Raw genomic sequence first — 19,759 nt, 5'->3', positions numbered from 1 at the left:
AGCAACCCTGATCTTTCTGGTGGTGCATAATTAATTGACTACCGTATATAATTTTTCTGGTGGTGCCTAATTAATTGATTACCGTATATTATTTTTCTGGTGGGGCCTAATTAATTGATTACCGTATATTATTTTTCTGGTGGGGCCTAATTAATTATCTACCGTATATCTTTCTGGTGGTGCATAATTAATTGACTACGGTATATTATTTTTCTGGTGGTGCCTAATTAATTTACTGTCATATATACTTGCACTCCAGTAGTGCTGTCCTGTGGTGTAATATATTGCATAACTCCACAAAAATAATGTAGATCCAAAATATGGAGAATCAATTAGGGAAAGAAGAAGGGTCGCTTCCTCCTACTTCTGAATCTGCTGCAACTGCAAGTATTAATGATGACATAGATGATGATATGCCATCAACATCATCTGCCAATACAGATACCAGTGTCAAAGTACGGGGCACATAAAATCCAAAAAGCAAAGTTGATTAAAACAAGAAGGACCCAAAAAAATCAATTCAAATCATTGGAGGAGAAACGTAAAATCGGCAATGTGCCATTTACGACACAGAGTGGCAAGGAGTGGTTTAGGCCCTGGCCTGTATTCATGACTGGTGGTTCAACTACATATGACCATGCAAGCCCTCCTACTCCCCCCCTTTAGAGATTTCAGCTATCATCAAAAACACAGCAAACATCTCTGCCTACCAGTGGCGTTAAGAAAAATTTTGCTCCCCCCCCGTCGGGACTATTCCGCCGCCCCCCCCGACAATTTAGCCGCTGCCCCCCGTTAAAAGACCCCCCTGGGGAGCTGGCAGGGGGGTCCGTGCGGCGCGGAGGTACCTGTATTCAGGGAGAGCCTGAAGGTCCCTGCGCCTCCGGCGCTGAGTATGATGTTGCCGGGGTCCCTGCAGTGAAGTGGAAATAACGCGCTATCTCCGGCGGAGATAGCGCGTTATTTTCACTTCACTGCAGGGACCCCGGCAGCGGCAACATCATACTCAGCGGCACAGGGACCTCCAGGCTCCCTGAATACAGGTACCTCTGCGCCGCACGGACCCCCCTGCCAGCTCCCCGCTGCACCCACAAGCAGTGGGGAGCTGGCAGAGAAAAAATAGCGCCCGCAGACCCCCGGCGCCTCCCCGCCACCGCGGGGGCTGCGGCCTTATAGTTACGCCAGTGCTGCCTACTAAAGAAGACATGTTATCACAAACCGCTAAGGAGAGTCCAAGGGTGTTGGTGGTTCGCTGTACGAAAAGAGGTGGCTCCTTCCACCATTTACAGCACTCCCTCTGTAAATGCTGGAAGAATCACCCACAGTGCAGTTCCTGATTTAGATCATGAAGGTGTCAATGTTGTAGACCGAGAGGGGGATATTGATGTAGCTGGGGCTGAGGAGGAAGTTGACGAGGAGGATGCTGAGGTGGTTTGCTTAAATGAGGCACCAGGGGGGGAAACAGTTGTTGTCCATGGGATGAAAAAGCAATCGTCATGCCTGGGCAGAGGACCAATAAATCCACCTCTACGGTCTGGAATTTTTTTATCCGAATCCGGACAACAAATGTATTGCCATATGTAAATGTAAAGCTCCAATAAGCAGGGGTAAGGATCTTGCCCACCTATAGACATCCTCCCTTATAAGTCACCTGAAGACCCTTCCTAAATCAGTGTTACGTTCAGGAACTGCGGCTAGCAGTCCAGGGACACCAAGCGCCTAAAAAGCACAACACCAACGCCCTCCTCGTCAAATTCCTCCTTGATCCGGATCGGGGGGAGTCCTGCAGGCCATGTCACCAGCATGACTGAGTCCCCTTCTATCCGAGATTCCTCCGGAGGATCCTGCAGCGCTACGCCTACTACTGCCGCTGCTGCTGGGAGTCGGTCATCATCCCAGAGGGGAAGTCGTAAGACCGCTACGTCTTTCACTAAGCAATTGACCGTGAGGTGTGAGGTGTTCAGAATAGACTGAAAATGAGTGGAAATGAATGTTATTGATGTTAATAATAACGTAGGAGCAAAAATACACAATAATTCTGCGATTTTATCAGTTTCAGGGGGAGATTCTCTATCACAGAAATGCGGTAAAAACCCCGTTATCAGGGTTTTTAACGCATTTCTGTATGCTGTACTGTCCCTCTGCAGAGACAGCGCTGCGGAGGGAATCGCCAGCAAAAGCTGGCGATTCCCTGCAGAAGCCTATGGGCTTCTTACCGCAGCGCTGTTTGAGGGATCCGTCACGGATCCCTCCCAGCGTGCCCTGCGGCCGGCGCCGGGGTCTGCGCATGCGCAGATGGACTCCCGGGTCACAGACCCGGAAGTCCAGTGCTGGCGCCGCATCGCAAGGGACAGCTCTTATCGCAAGAGCTGTCCCTTGCGTTAATAACAGCATATGTTACAGCATATGCCGTTATTAACCCCTTCCCGCCGCAGCCTGTTTTTGCCTTCCTGACAGAGCCCTTTTTTTCAAATCTGACAGGTATCACTTAAGTGGGGAAAACTTTTTTTTGCTTTTACTTATCCCAGTGATTTTGAGATTGTTTTCTCGTGACACATTGTACTTCAAGTTAGTGGTAAATTTTGGTCGATACAGTCTGTGTTTTTTTGTGAAAAATACCAAAATGTCGTAAAAAAATGGAAAATTTAGCAATTTTCAAAATGTTAAATTTTCTGCTTGTGAGACAAATAATCATACCACTCAAAATAGTTAATAACTAACATAGACCATATGTCTACTTTATGTTTCCATCATTATTTCAGCCTCCTTTTAATTTTTTTGGACACTAGGAGGCTTAAAATATGAATAGCAAATTCTCAAATTTTCAAGAAAATTTCAAACACTGATTTTTTTAGGGACCAGTTCAGTTCTGATGTGACTTTGAGGGACTTGTATGTGAGACACCCCCATAAATGATGCCATTTCAAAAACTGCACCCCTCACAGTATTCAAAACAGCATTTTGGAAGTTTGTTAACCCTTTAGGTGTTTCACAGGAATTAAAACAAAGTGTAGGTGAAATTTCAAAATTTCATTTTTTTTGCAGATTTGCAATTTTAATAAATTTTTCTAAGGAACACAGTAGATTTTACTAGAGAAATGTGACTAAAAATTGATTCCCCCAATTCTTTTGTTTTCATAAATATCCTATATGTGGCCCTAGTGTGCACGTTGACCAAACCATAGGCTTCATAATAGAAGGAGCACCTACTTGATTTTGGAGCCTCCTTTTTATGAGATTATTTTTTAGGCACCATGTAGGTTTCTAGGCACCATAAGATGCTAAAAGTTAGGAACCCCCCCACAAGTGACCCCATTTTGCAAACTACACCCATCAGGGAATTCATCTAGGGGTATAATGTACATTTCAAACCCCCAGGGGTTTCACCAATTGTGGTACAACTGGGCAGTGAAAATGAAAAATTAATTTTTTTACACAAAAATGCAGTTCTGGCTCCAAATTTTTCATTTTCACAAGGAATGAAGGAGACAAAGCACCCCAAAATCTGTGCCCCAATTTCTCCCGAGTACGGCAATGCCTCACATGTGACCAAAAAATACCATTTGGGTGCATGGCAGGACTCAGAAGGGAAGGAGTGATTTTTGGATTTTGCAGCTCAGATTCTGGTGGAATGTTGGTGGGTGCTATGTCGCATTAGCAAGACCCCCGAAGCACCAATACAGTGGAACCCCCCCACAAGTGACCCCATTTTGCAAACTACACCCCTCAGGGAATTCAACTAGGGGTATAGTGTACATTTCAAACCCCCAGGGGTTTCACCAATTTTGATACAACTGGGCTGTGCAAATGAAAAATTACATTTTTTACACAAAAATGCAGTTCTGGCTCAAAATTTTTCATTTTCACAAGGTATGAAGGAGAAAAAGCACCCCAAAATCTGTGCCCCAATTTCTCCCGAGTACGGCAATGCCTCATGTGTGACCAAAAAATGGCAGGACTCAGAAGGGAAGGAGTGATATTTGGGGTTTGCAGCACAGATTCTGGTGGAATGTTGGTGGGTGCTATGTCGCATTAGCAAGACCCCCGAAGCACCAATACAGTGGAACCCCCCCACAAGTGACCCCATTTTGCAAACTACACCCCTCAGGGAATTCAACTAGGGGTATAGTGTACATTTCAAACCCCCAGGGGTTTCACCAATTTTGATACAACTGGGCTGTGCAAATGAAAAATGCACAGCCCAAAATCTGTGCCCCAATTTCTCCCGAGTACGGCAATGCCTCATGTGTGACCAAAAAATGGCAGGACTCAGAAGGGAAGGAGTGATATTTGAGGTTTGCAGCACAGATTCTGGTGGAATGTTGGTGGGTGCTATGTCGCATTAGCAAGACCCCCGAAGCACCAATACAGTGGAACCCCCCCACAAGTGACCCCATTTTGCAAACTACACCCCTCAGGGAATTCAACTAGGGGTATAGTGTACATTTCAAACCCCCAGGGGTTTCACCAATTTTGATACAACTGGGCTGTGCAAATGAAAAATTACATTTTTTACACAAAAATGCAGTTCTGGCTCAAAATTTTTCATTTTCACAAGGTATGAAGGAGAAAAAGCACCCCAAAATCTGTGCCCCAATTTCTCCCGAGTACGGCAATGCCTCATGTGTGACCAAAAAATGGCAGGACTCAGAAGGGAAGGAGTGATATTTGGGGTTTGCAGCACAGATTCTGGTGGAATGTTGGTGGGTGCTATGTCGCATTAGCAAGACCCCCGAAGCACCAATACAGTGGAACCCCCCCACAAGTGACCCCATTTTGCAAACTACACCCCTCAGGGAATTCAACTAGGGGTATAGTGTACATTTCAAACCCCCAGGGGTTTCACCAATTTTGATACAACTGGGCTGTGCAAATGAAAAATTACATTTTTTACACAAATGCAGTTCTGGCTCAAAATTTTTCATTTTCACAAGGTATGAAGGAGAAAAAGCACCCCAAAATATGTGACCAAAAAATACCAGTTGGGTGCATGGCAGGACTCAGAAGGGAAGGAGTGATTTTTGGATTTTGCAGCTCAGATTCTGGTGGAATGAATGGTGGGTGCACCCCCAAAAAGTTGCTGATCAGTTAATTTATACTGATCAGCACAAAAGGGGGGGCAGCAGGGGGGGCAGCAGTCAGTTGCACAGGCAGCACAACCTTTGGTGCAACTGACAGGTATATATATATAAAAAAAAAACCAACCCTGCACCCCCAAAAAGTTGCTGATCAGCACAGATATACTGATCAGCACAAAAGGGGGGGCAGCAGACACAAAATATAGCACTCTCTGTCACTATCTCTCACTATCTCTCACTATCTCTCACTATCTCTCACTATCTCTCACTATCTCTCACTATCTGTCACTCTATGACACTGCAGCAGCAGCACACAGGAAGTGACAAGATCCAGGAAGCATCCAGCTGCTGGCAGCACGCTACCAGCGGTGATCAGGTAAGTATCAGGCAAGGATCAGGTATGTATATCATGACAGATTGGTCGGTGACCGCTCTGCACGCAATTCCAGACCGGAATTGCGTCTGCAGCGCAGTCACCGTTAGTTTAAATCACGCGCCATGGCTGTGATTGGTCCGTCGGTCCGACGGACCAATCACAGCCTTGGGGGCAGGTGGGGTGAGGTGTGGTCATCACCGGTGACCCCCTCACGCCCCCTCACACCCGGCGGTGATTGATCCCTGTGTTACCGAGCGTCAGATTCGCGTCTGATTCGCCGGTAACACAGGAAAACGCTGCGATTGGTTGTTCACATTGAACAGCCAATCGCAGCGATCGCCGACGGGGGGGAGGCATCGCCGCCCCCCCTGGGCATGCTGGGACATGTCTGCTGTCAGGGACAGCAGACATCGTCCCTCTGTCACCGCGTCCCTAGACGCGGTGACAGTTTAAAGTCATGACGTATATATACGTCATGTGTCGGGAAGTACATCCCGGCCATGACGTATATATACGTCAAATGTCGGGAAGGGGTTAATAATGCGATGTCCGGCGAAGGGGGGTGGCGAATTTTACAACATCCCGCCCTTTAAGCTTTAAAAAAAAAAAAATCAGAACCCAAAACCCAAAACGTTTAGGGGTTGTTTTGCAAAACCCATTAGAACCCAAAACCTGACGGTAATCAGAACCCAAAACGTGAAAAGTGTCCATTGCACAGTCCTACTCTAGTCACAGTGCATGTCCTTGTGTTCTGTCCCTCCTCTTCCTGTGAAGAATGTCTCCCACCTGTACCTTGTTAAAACCCTTGATATATTGTAAAGTTTCTATCATGTCCCCCCTTTCCTTTCCCTTCTCTGCTCTAAACTATACATACTGTATTAAGATCTTTTAGTCTTTCCTGGTACGTTTTGTGATGTAGGCCATGCACCATTTTAGTTGCCCTTCTTTGTACAGTCTCTAATGTATTTATTTCCTTCTTTTACCCCAATGGGGGGAATTTACTAAGATGTGTATTTTACTTCACATGTGATGTTGCTATGGGCAACCAATCTGAATCTACTTCTTATTTATTTAGCACCCTCTAGAGCATGGGTCTTCAAACTGTGGCCCTCCAGATGTTGTGGAACTACATGTCCCAGCATGCCCTGACAATTTGGGCATGCTCTTATAGGAAAAAATGTGGCAATGCATGTTGAAACATGTAGTTTCACAACATCTGGAGGGCCACAGTTTGAAGACCCATGCTCTAGAGCAGGCATGTCTAAACTATGGCCCTCCAGATGTTGTAAAACTACAAGTCCCATCATGCCTTGCCACAGTTTGTTATTAGGGAATGCTAAAATGATTGCAAGGCATGCTGGGATGTGTAGTTTCACAACAGCTGGAGGGCCGCAGTTTGGACATGCCTGCTCTAGAGGATAGTAGACAGGATCTGATTGGTTGCCCATAGCAAAATAAAATTAAAATAATGGGTACTTGTGTAGTTTCACGGCGCCAGTATGGCGCCGTGCGTCTGAGTCCCCTTGCGGGGCTCGCTTTGCTCGCCCACGCTGCGGGCTCGGTGGCTCGCCACGCTCGCCACGCTATTTAAAATCAACTCCATGCCAACATGGATAGTGGGGGTTATGAACTATCCATGTTGGCATGGAGTTAAATTACTTTTTTTAACATAGTTTGTGGCGAGCGTAGAACCCGGAAGTAGCACGGCGCCATGCCTGCGCCGTGAAACTACACAAGTACCAAATAATGCAGCCCCCTCTGTAGCAGTCCCAGTCCCTTCTATGCATAAATCACCCCCCTCGGCCCCCCCCCCCCCCCCCCCACACTGGATTCCCTCCCCTCCTAAGCAGACAGCACGGACACATCCGTGCTGTCTGAAATCACAAGCCTGGGTACTTGTGTATTATCTGGCGCCTAGCCGCCTAGCGGCCAATCAGGAGAGGTCTCTCCTGATTGGCCGCTAGGCGGCTAGGCACCTCCTGATTGGCCAGAATTCATTCTGAGCCCAGATGGCGAAGAGAGAGGATCTCTCCGGCTCTGAAAGCCGGGGAGCGTCGCGGAAGATGCCGGCAGCTGCTGACGACTTCCAGGATGTCGACAGATGAAGAAAGAAGACCATCCATGGTGGACCTGGTGAGTAGGATTTCCTTCCACAGGTCCAACATGGATTATCCTCGGACAGGACGCCGACCCCGGAGCCGCCGACACAGGAGCCGCCGACACGGAGCCGCCGACCCCCGAGCCGCCGACACCAGAGCCAGCGACCTACCTACGGGAACAAGATAGGTAAGTATGGGAATGGGGTATGGGGGAGTTTGGAGGACCTCTGCACAAGTTACACCCGTATGTTACAGAATCTGTTAACTATAACGTTTGTAATGTAGTATACAATTATGTAAATTCCACAATAAACAAGAAAGTGTTATTATATAGTAAAGTGAATCACTCTTGTGGAGGTGCACCCCTGAGAGCAAAAAAGTACAGTATAGGGGAAAAGAGAAAAAGTACTCTCCTTTGTTTTGGGGGCACGCTTATCAGAAAGAAATCTTTATCAGAAAGAAATCTTTATGTATTGGTTATTAGCTTTAAAATATAACTTTTAATCAACAATTTTAAAAGGCTTATTGGACAGACACACAAGTACAAACTACATAAAACATAAATAAGTGGAAAAAAACACTATTTGGACTCAGTTGAGTCCCTCCAGCGTTGTGTCGCTGGTAGTGTTCCACCACTGTGGGTAGATAATTTACCACTAGTGTGGATCAAAGTAATACACTGAATTTTAAGAAAAAACGCTGGTAGCGAAATGGGTTAGTTTCAATGAGTGGGTTTCATCCAACAAATTGTATGGTATGTATCCGTTATGTTATCAAATTGCAACAATAAACCATAACAATTAGCTCAGTCGGCAATAATTTGTGATAACAGACACAGAGCTCTAATTCTTAGCGGTAAAAACAGGTAACGCAGTGATAGCCACAGCAAGAGAGTAATTTTTGCTTCAGGTCTAGCAGGGATATAGAACTCCACGGTGGTACACACAGAACAACACGAATCCAACAATAATGCTGTGTCAACCGACTAGTAGTTAGCCCTAAGTCAACACCGTAGGCATAATGTGTACTCAAACCGTTTGTATGGAGTTATGCTAGAGAGGTATAGAGAAATAGCATCTGCTGTCTCTTCCCCACTAAACAGGTGCCCTGTTGACACTGTCAGTGCAGGGTCCTGCCGTTATTTAGATGGGTGGAGATGACAGTGCTAATTGAAAGATGAAAGGGAGTGCTATGTCAGCGTGACAGCAAGTCGACTTATGCCTGATGGGCTAGTAGGCTGCTGCTTCCCAGTGTCAAACCATTGGTGGGAAGTGAGCGGTACTCACCATAGGCTGCGTAGGAAATATATAGTGGAGTATCTCTTTCCACTTATATGAGGGTATAAGGTGCCCTGTTGACTTATAGTCAGAGCAGGGTCCTGCCGAATCCCCCTTTCGTGTCAAAATAACTCCTAGCAGAAATGTGTGCAAGAGATAGGAGATAAAGGGAGAGAAGCAAAGAAAAAACGTCTGGGTCTGTTTTAATAGCTATCAGATCCCATTGCTAGCAAGCATTGGTGGGAGTGATTTAAATACTATGTCTCAGACGTTTTTGAATAAGTATCATAAAATAGCAGATATCCCCATTATGGCTACACAGGAGGCCAAGAGTGCTAGGTCACCTGCTGGCATCAATCACTATTCTGTGCTCAACATAGGTGATGGGACGTTGCTGCGAGTAAGAGGTGAGCTAGTAATCCCACACGATAAGAGAGGGCGCAGTGTGGCTAACACTGCTTACCTGCCGCCGGGTAGCTTCTGTGTTGTCCGTGTGGATGTCTCCCGACCGGCGCTGAGTAGCGGCGTCAGGTCTTGCCGGCGCCGGATGTAATCTGTCAGAAAAAAGAGCAGACAGCTGTTTCGCTCCGTGAGCGAGCTTCGTCAGTGCTGTAGGTAAGTATCAGTATGTTTGTGATGTGTGTATTAAACTTTTATTTTAAAAGTGTGTCAGTGTGTTTTATTTCACTATTTTTTTTACTGTGGCACTACAAGTGCCAGCGGGCCCTTTAATGCCCAGCAGGCTGGGACTTGTGGTTCTCCAAGTCCCAGCTTGCTGGGGAGGCTTGCTGGCACTTGTAGTGCCACAGTCAAAAACAATAGTTTGTTCTTTTTTTTACACCTCTATCAGCTCGATGCCCACCGCCCAGGGGCATCGAGGACAGCACCAGGCTTCAGCCTGGTCAGGTAAGTCCTGGAGGGGGGGGACCCCTTTATTGGGGGGGTCCCCACTCCCCCAGGGCCCCTGGCCAGGCTGACTGGTCGGTAGGGTTAATGCTTTGGCCGGGGGGACTTGCATAAAAAGTCTCCCCCCGGCTGTGGCATTACCCTGCTGGCTGGTTTTGCCTGGGGCTGGTTCTTAAAATACGGGGGACCCCTACTCATTTTGTCCCCCGTATTTTGGGAACCAGCCCCAGAGCAGGAGCCTGGGGCTGGTTGTTAAAAATCAGGGAACCCCTATTTGTCGGGTTCCCTGATTTTTAATTACCGGCTCCAGGCTCTGTCAGCCTGGTGCTGGTTTCGGCTGTGGGGGGGACCCCACGCCGTTTTTTTTTTTTATTTATTTATTTATTTAATTTTTTTTTACACCATGCAGCCTGCACGGATCTGACTGATCCGTGCAGACTGCTACAAATAATTCGTATTAGCGGCCGTATATACGGCTGCTAATACGAATTGTTACACCATCGGAGGGTTACAAAGCAGTCGTATATGACTGCTTTGTAAATCCCCCTCCGGAACACGACTTTGCATACGACTCAAACAGTCGTATGCAGTCGTAGGGAAAATACTAATACGAAAAACTAGGTTTTTCATATTAGTAAATTTCCCCCAGTGTGTCTAAGGAGCTCTAGCTGGTGCAATGTGTATAAGTGTGATGTAATGTGAATCATGTGAATTGGTACTATTATGTAGCCATGCCCCTTCCACACGAAGCCATGCCCTAAATTTTTGACACGCGTCTGTATCGTGCACTGTCCTTATTTTTAGTGTGTATGTGGGGGAGCCGGCACCAATTCCATTTCTGGCACAGGGCACTTTATGTATAATAGATTTCTTTTTTAAAAACTTGCGCTGTTTCTTTGTAAAGTATAGTATGCAACCTTACCTTAGAAGGAATTTGCCTCTGAGAGTGAACTAGATTAAGGCCCCTTGGTCCTTATTCTGGTTGGTGCGGTAATATCCGCGTGCGTTCGTGCCGCCGATGTTTTGTGTCTGCGCATGTGCAGAGGCGTCTCTGCGCATGTGCGAGCGGGGCGTACGACCAAATCCCGCATGAAATGTGAACACTCCGAACAGGGGGTGGAGAGGGGCGTGAAGGGCTATTTGGGCTCATTACCATATGCATACGCCCCGCGTTACATGGGCGTTCCCATGCAAACGCTGGGCGTACGTATGGTAATGCGGCCGTGACGCACATGTAGGGGGCGGACATATGACATCGCCGGATGTCAGCTGCCCGCCCAGATCCCTGCTTTTGCACGGAAAAATGTCCGTGTGGTCTGAAGTTGCGGGAGCTGGTGGACCACTCGGTCCTGCATTCGATGGTCTGTGACCATCGAATGATGGGGGAGGTTCCCTGAGATGGAGGAGGCGTATTCCATGAAAAATAAACGTGCGGTCCGTTCGGCCAGCTTCTTAACGCGTACGGACGGAGTTGGCGATCCGTATGGAAGGCGGGGTTTCGCACGCACGGTCCTGGCCGCATATTCGGATCCGGCCGCACCGATCAGAATAAGGGCCCTAGTCACACCTGCAACTCAGTATGCCGGCCAATTTGTTACTAATGGACTGCGGGTGCAACTAAAATTAATGAGTGTGCCAGCTGGCACGCGCCTCATGGTATTCCTGGCAACAGAAACCTGCTTCTGTAACTTGAATTCCCTTTTTATAATGATCTTCACTATTTAAGGTGACTGGATGTCTCAAAGTAATTACTTGTATGTTAATATACTTCTTGAGATAAAAGTAACTTTACAGTGAGCAACCATCTTAAAAATCATCATATCTACATAATCTTAAAAATCATCATAATATCTACATAACAGATAGAGATAATTAAGAGCAATTAATAACCAAAGCAATAACCTATAATATAGTACAGTCATAACATCCTATGTTGGAGTATAAATATGAGCAGTAAGTACTTACATAAAACGCTTTGTTACTGTAATTCACGTAATCCTTTTAATTGTAGCATACAATCTAATTCCCCATAGGGGTGTATTTATGCCCTTTTAATGCTTACATCATTTCTTCCCTTTCTATTATTACCAAAATTCAGAATTTTTCTAAATAATGGTCCATTGTATATAATACATTATCATAACATGTGCTGCTCCCCAACTACTATCAACAACCTTCATTAATAAACTATAAATTCCGATTTGGCGCCACTTATAAAGCTAAACGGTATGCGGAAAATGAACTCACTTCCGCCTTACTTTCCATTCACTTTAGCATGCCTTCAATATTCCGGATGTCTCTTGGCAATGGATGCTATTCCTGTGTTCCATTCGATATACACAGTGGCGTAACAGAAAATTTTGCTCCACCCCGCCGGGACAATATCGGCGCCCCCCCCCCCCCCCCCATTAAAAGACAAGACCCCCCGGGGGGCTGGCAGGGGTCTCGAGGAGTGCCTGGAGGTCCCTGCGGCGCTGATTATGAGTTGCCGGGGTCCCTGCAGCGAAGTGGAAATACTGCGCTACCGCCGTGCGGCGGCGCGGGAAGCACTTCTGACTCTGAAAACACTGGGCGCATGCTGATTGGCTGAATCTCAGCCAATCACTGTGCGGCCGCGGCCAGTATTTTCTGGGCGCATGCTGATTGGCTGAATCTCAGCCAATCAGTGTGCGGCCGTGGCCAGTGTTTTCAAAGTTAGAAGCGCTTCCCGCGCCGCCGCACGGCGGTAGCGCAGTATTTCCACTTCACTGCAGGGACCCCGGCAACTCATAATCAGCGCCGCAGGGACCTCCAGGCTCTCCCGAGTCCCTGACCACAGGTACCCCCGCGCCGCACGGACCCCCCTGCCAGCTCCCCACTGCACCCACATGCAGTGGGGAGCTGGCGAAGAAACAACAGCGCCCGCAGACCCCCGGCGCCTCCCCGCCACCGCGGGGGCTGCGGCCCTTTAGTTACGCCACTGGATATACAGTAATGTACGTTCCATCTGCTGGATATTGCTCTGCAATAAACACAGATCTAGAAACCAACTTCCGGTCTGCGTTCCATTTACTACAATATGCATTTCATCTACTGGATACTATTCGGCAATGGATTAGATGTGAACTAACCTTCTGCGTCGCATTCCATACGTTAGTCTTATGTATGCCAACAGGCTTCATTTTGTATAGAGGCAATAGTCAAATATTCTGCCAATAAACATACTGGGGGGAATTTACTAAGATGGGAGTTCTACTTCACATGGGATGTTGCTATGGGCAACCAACCAGAATCTACTTCTTATTTATTTGCTACCTTCTAGAACAGGGCTGGGGAACACAGACCCTCCAGATGTTGATGAACTACACATCCCAGCATGCCTTGCATCAGTTTCAGCATGGCCACATAGCAAAACTAATGCAAAGCATCCTGGGATGTTTAGTTCATTAACATCTGGAGGGCCGGTGTTGCCCAGCTCTGTTCTAGAAGATGATAGATAGTATCTTATAGGTTGCCTATAGCAACATCCCATGTGAAATAGAACTCGGATCTTAGTCAATTTTCCCCCCTGTCCTGTAACTATCTAGAATTCTGTACTTAATTGTTTGTATGACCTCCAGCATTAACAATAAATGAATATAACCAAATGTAATTCATTATGAAAAGATACAATGTCAGTTCATCCCATTCAGATACAAGGTTTTTAAATGAAAAATGAATCATATTTGGTTACGTAAATTTCTCTATTATTTAGAACATTATTTGGTACTTGTTTCCTAGCACGGCCACACCGATTTACATCGGGGTGGTCGTGTCGGAAAAATCGGGTCGATCGCATCGCATGCGATTTTGTCGCATGCGATGTGATCGACGCGACCGACCCGATTTTTTGATTGAATGAAATGTAAATCGGGTCCCTGGGACCCGATTTTACATTGGATTCAATGTAAAATATTCCCAACCCCCCCAAATTTAACGGCGTAAACCCCACCCCACGATAGACGCCAACCCGAAGCGTGGCGAGCGCAGCGAGCCCGCGAGGGGCGGCGGTGCGCGTCCTCCGACCTTTTCATTCAAGTTATACGCGTCCCCTCGCGGGGCTCGCTGCGCTCGCCACGCTTCGGGCTCGGTGGCTCGCTGCGCTCGCCACACTATTCTATTCTCAACTCCATGCCGACGTGGATAGCAGGGGAATGAAAAGGTCGGAGGACGCGCACCGCCGCCCCTCGCGGGCTCGCTGCGCTCGCCACGCTTCGGGTTGCCGTCTATCGTGGGGTGACGACGGGGACATCTATAATGTGAAATGGGTCATATTGGCCCATTTCACATTTTTCACATTTTCTCACGATTTCAATGTTAAAAAATATTTTAACATTGAAGCCTATGGAAAAATCGGGGGCATCGCGTCGGGACCAATGTTAATGGTCCCGACCGACGCGATGCCCCCGATATTTTACCTTTCCCGACACGATTTCAATGTTAAAATATTTTTTAACATTGAAGCCTATGGAAAAATCGGGGGCATCGCGTCGGTCGCGTCGGGACCAATGTTAATGGTCCCGACCGAGTCGATGCCCAAGATATTGTGTCTTAGCCGGCCAAATGGACCTGATTTCAAAGGAAATCGGGTCCATCGTGTGGATCGTGTACCTTAACTTAAAGGTACACGATCCATAAGATTGTGGCCGTGCTAGGAAACAAGTACCCATTATTTTTTAGAGCAACTCACATGTAATATTCTCCAAATTGTTGCTTAGATATTCAAAGAGAATTTCATTCACAATTGCAATAGATTAAATTACTAAAATAGAAAACAGTTAGAACAGGCCATCATACAACCCCCAGGTAACACCGTTGATATTTTTATACAATTATCATATATAGGAAAAACAGTGCAATAATCCAGTTCCTACAGAACTCAGGAATAGGGTTAATATAAACAAATACGGTAGTTAGACTTTCAGCCTTCAATGTCACAGCGAAGTAGTGTTTTCTACATTGCTTCAGTGCCTTGAGGATACAATAGTTTTCAGGAGGTGACAGTTTAGGTGAGATCTGAGCCTAAATTTAGCCAGACTTCAGCCAGTGATAAGGAATAGACTAAAGAGTTCCTCAGTGACATCGTTCCCTACTGACGAGTACCCTGTGACTTTCAGTCTAATACCGCTGTCTGTTGTATTGATTTTGGGAACTGTGAGTAGTATTAAAATAAGGAAAACAAATCTTTTTTAGCCAGAAATATAAAGATTTGTATATTTGTGTTTACTGTTTAAATGCATATTGTGTCAGATTTTGACAGTATTTTTTTAATAAGTCCCCAGTTTTGTAGTGTTACAAGGTTAAAATGTACTGTAATGCTCTATGTATGCAGCCGTCCTCATTTCTGAGGATTTGTGCTGCAGTATTTTTGTAAAATAATTTATATTATCAATTTCTCTTTCTGACCTGATGATTTGGGGCCTTATTCAGACGTGCTTGGGCTGCTTGAGTTCGGAACCCAACGAGCAGGTTAACACCGCCCCTCCGGCCATCCGTGCCCCTGTGCAGGCTGTGAATGGATGTGTACGGGTGCACATCTGTTCACTAGCACCCACACAGAGGAAAAATAATTTGATGGTTATTTCCCATTGAATGATCTTTCCTCCTCTCCCTGGTGCTCACAGCCGCCGCGTGATCCAGGAGCCACGCAGCAGTTGCACAGATTTAAGCGCGTTCGGGGAGGGTGCTGATGGTGTCATGTCCTCAGCTGCAGGCAAAGGAACGCCTGCATTCGGCCAGGCACTCTATTCTCTGGGCACCCCCATCGGTCTCACATGAAGCTTCGAGGGGTCCACACAGCATTTCCCCCCCGCCTGTCAGTCAGGCTACAAGTCAAGGGAGGTATTTGCCTAAGGCGATCACAGCCGAGGCCTGCACTTACAGACAATGCGCATGTGCAGTAGCACCACCATCAGATAGGGGCCAAATTTGGACCTATGCATGCAAGTCTGAATTGCCAGTGTTAATCTGCAGGGGGCTGCCCAGCACAGGTCAATGCCACCACACTCGCCAGGCAAAAATTAGCATGCACGTTGCTGAAGTACCAGCGCTTTGCTAGAGAGTAAAGTGCTCACACATGACCATCAGCTAAGCTAGGCACAGAAATTATACACAAAGTATATCGGGCGCATGAAAATGTCTTTGTATATCCAAATAAACGATTAATTAATAATAATTATTTATAATTAATAGTAAAAAAAATATAATTAATAACCACAGCTCCAATAAACTTTTGTGCTGCTCCCACGGGAATTTAAAAAATTCAACATGAAACAAAAAAGTAATTTAAGAGAGTGCACTGAGTTGATCCAACAGATACTTAATAAAATAAATTTGACATAAAAAAACATTCACATAAATACCAATTAATAATGATAAAAAAACAACAATTGATGTGTCCAACATCCAGAATCCTTTACCCTATCCAATTCGTAGACTTTTTGTTAAGCTCTGACCCACCGTATTTATTATCACAGTCTCCTTTATGGTGGGGAGCCTTTTAAATATAAATGAGTGTCCAAAATTCTACATATGTATAGAGCAATACCCAAAAAAGAAGAAAAAAAATTGAGACATGCTCCTTAGCAGCAATATATGTGATAGTGAACTCTTGCACTTTTAAGCATCCCAATTGACAGGGACCCTCTCCTTTGAGTATAGATTCCGCTTTAAGGGTAAGATGACATTGGTGAGGTGTGATGTAATGCGGGGACAGTAGCTAGGCACAGGCCAGCCACGCTGCATGTGATGTCAGGCAGCCACTGCGGCAATCCCCCTGGAGCGGCACGGACACGCCTGCATTTTCCATGCCACTTCCAGAAAATGCAGCATCCCGCTTCTGCAATGCCGTAACCTTACCCCCCATCGGAAATTAAACTTGATCACCAATTGCTGTGGAGAGATGTCTCTCTAGAAGTATTGGGACAGGGTTCCCTTCAATCTCCTGCCCTGTGATCCAGAAAGGTCTGGCTGCGCCCCTTATTACTCAGTATCCTGTTCAATTCATTATAATCATTTACTAACTCTCCTAAGTTACAGTATTCCTATCTTCAATGCAGAGGCTCTTTAAAAGAGGAGGAGGCCCGTGTGTAGCCTCCTCCGCTTGGGCCCCCTCCTCTCTCCTGGCCCCCACAACACCGATCTAGTGCACAGCGCAGTAGAGTCTGAGCTCTAGAGGGCTCAGACTCTACTGCGCATTTGCAGAACTCCGTAAAAATGGCGCCGCAGCCATTTATTCATCAATTACGGCAGCAATGCTTCCATTATCATGGGACTCCAGAGGGGGCAAGTATTAAACAATGGGCACTTATGCACTGTGCAAATTACACCCATTATAAGTACAGTATGCCACTGCTTCGATGAAAGTTAAGTGACTTGGGTCATAATTGCCTACTTTCCAGAATGTTCGGGACCCTCAAATTGCAGGCATATCCCTTTGCCTCCTAAGAGAGTAGACCAGACACCCGGATTTGTCCACTTCCATGGCACTATTTATTGCTTGACACTGACCACCCAGGATTTCCAGGAGTACTAGAGGTGTGTCCACAAGTAGGTAATCCAGATAGCAATAGCATAGAGTATTATAGTGTTATGATACTGCTGTCCAGCTGGGGCAAGAAGGGTTGTGGTAAAGTTTACGGTTTCAATGTTTAACACTGAGTGTCAACACTGATATCATTTTAATCATGTTGATGTGTTGAATATCGACTGAAGATGTCAACATTCCTACTGTTAACATTCTCAAACACTTGATATTCAGAAAGTGTCGATAATGTGACTGCATCCTGCAGGAAGACTGCACTGGCAGTAAGGTTGGTTTATCTATATTGCAAGCACAAATGTCAGTAAAACTACTGCAAGCCTGTCACTTATATCTGTAATTCGGTTGACATTGTGCTACTGTAGGTCACTCTGACATCAGTTCAATCATGTCAGCAAAAGACATTTTCTAACTGTATATTTTTTATCATATGTTAAAACACAAATTGCACACTTGTAATGTAATGCTCTTGACATTTTCAGGATTTTACTCTATTTGCAATTGATAGGTAATCATTTTTCAGGGGATGTAGTAAGCATGTACTTTCATTTTCCAATTATTCTTTTTTTAGGTTTCCTTATAGCAGATTGGTTCAGGACATCAGTCTTTTCTGTGTGAATGTCATTTACAATATGCACACTTCTTCTTTGCATCATCTGAAAAATAAAAGCGTGCCTTCAAATATACTGTAGAGACAGAATGAAATAATGTGGTGCATTAGTCAGACGTTAGACCAACCCTATGTGGGGGCCCTCCAGTCACTCCCTAGATTGTGGTACCCAGGGTGATCCACACCCACCTTTACCTTTTGCCACTGCTTTACCTTTTTAATTTCACAAATGCTTTTTTTTATTTAGGACCCCATTTTCTCTCTGTGAAGTCCCACAAGAAAAAAGAACGTACTTAAATTTACATCTGCCATTTTGTGCGATTACAAATTTCTTAACTAAGATGAGCTGTTCCTGTTTATTAGGGGGTAAAAATTACCCTATGGCTTGTAAAATACAAATAATACATTTTTGCCTAACACAAGATAATGGGATTGTGGGAGGCAACAGGAATTTAATTTATATTCAAATATATTCAATTAAATTCATATATTGCTGTTTCAGGGCACAGCAATGGGCACCAGACTCTTCCCAAGTTACGTGGCATTTCACAGCTATAGACTTAATGTCTTTCTTTTTAATTTGGAAGTGAGAACTAGTATAGAGTAACTTACTTACTTACTAAAGTTTTTACATCCATTAAAAAGTTTTACTATTAGTTTATCAGTTGCGTAGCTAGAAACCTTGCACCAAAACATACTAAAACTAAAACATTACATACTAACATTAAGTCAGTAAAAGTGAAATTTTACACATTTCACCAAACCGGACTGTATACTACTGTATATGGTAATTTGAAAAGAATAAAAGGTAATTGTTCAGATCATGTCAGTTTTATAAAGCAAGCTTAAATACCAGTATGTAAAGAGCCTTCCAAGAAAGAGGTTAACCTTCAAATCTAATTAGCAATAGAAAATATATTTTTGTAATTTATTTTGACATTTATTAAAAGATTGGGTACAAAAACATTATCACAAAGTTCACGAAAAACATGAACACAAATATATTTTATTCATTGTGCATGAAACTCGGTTTTAAAACATAAAACAAAGTTTCAGTCACTAAATTTGAATGCCGAGCAATCATTTTCTTGCACACATTTAGTGCCAGTTACATATCATTTCCACAGTAGTCCCAATTACAGATGTCTCCAGTAGGTTTTTTAGCAAAAAAAAACAAACTACATTTTGGAAACTATGGTTTTCAGAATAGTTTTCAGAACGGATATTTGGATAAGGGATAGTCAACCTGTATTTTACGTGTACTTTTATTTTAGCAATATGAATTCAAACCTTTTACATTAGATAATAGCTTTTAAGTAACGAATACTGTATCTTCATCTTTAACAGCAATTATGTGATCTAGTTACCTGGTATGTCTGTGGTCTACAGTATGTAGGACACACTACAAATCAATCATGCTGAATTTTTAAAAGACCTTGGTGGAAATTTACTAAGATGGGAGATCTTTTTCAGATGGGATATTGCTATAGGCAACCAACCAGATCCTATCTGTTATCTTCTAGATCAGGGGTGTCAAACACAAGGCCTGCGGGCCAAATCCGGCCCGCCAGACCTCTTCATGTGGCCAACGCAGCCGCCACCAGCCTTCTACTTTTATTCTCGATTTTTTTTTTTAAACAAGAAAGCCGCCTCTTCAGCGCATGCGCGGCAGCCTACAAGCCAGAGAACATCTGCCCTCTAGCGCAGTGCCGCCGGTCGTCAACCCCTCCTCCGCTCCCACCTGCTGTATAGGAGCCAGAGAGAGGAAAGAGCCGGTCCGTCGTGGTCAATGGTGCTGCTGCTGCTGCGCGCTCCAGGTCACTTACTGCTGAGTGTGCACTGCACAGTGACCGGGAGC

The 19,759-nt window shown here is 45.2% G+C and overlaps 1 protein-coding gene across 7 annotated transcripts in view; it reads left to right on the top strand.

Annotated features, from left to right (window-relative positions):
* PRMT8 (protein arginine methyltransferase 8) overlaps positions 1–19,759 on the top strand; it is a 194,337-nt gene that overhangs the window by 31,359 nt on the left and 143,219 nt on the right. Inside the window, exon 1 of one of the 7 annotated variants that reach the window (XM_083181638.1) lies at positions 17,265–17,287. The exons of the other annotated variants lie outside the window; for them this stretch is intronic. The gene's annotated coding sequence lies outside the window, so the exon portion shown is untranslated. Of the gene's footprint in view, positions 1–17,264; positions 17,288–19,759 lie in introns of those variants that run through there. 7 annotated transcript variants of the gene reach the window in all.

The sequence above is a fragment of the Crinia signifera genome, chromosome 4, assembly GCF_055691185.1.
Source record: "Crinia signifera chromosome 4, ASM5569118v1, whole genome shotgun sequence".
NCBI classification, from domain to species: domain Eukaryota; kingdom Metazoa; phylum Chordata; class Amphibia; order Anura; family Myobatrachidae; genus Crinia; species Crinia signifera.
This window is presented reverse-complemented; position numbering and strand designations above follow the sequence as displayed.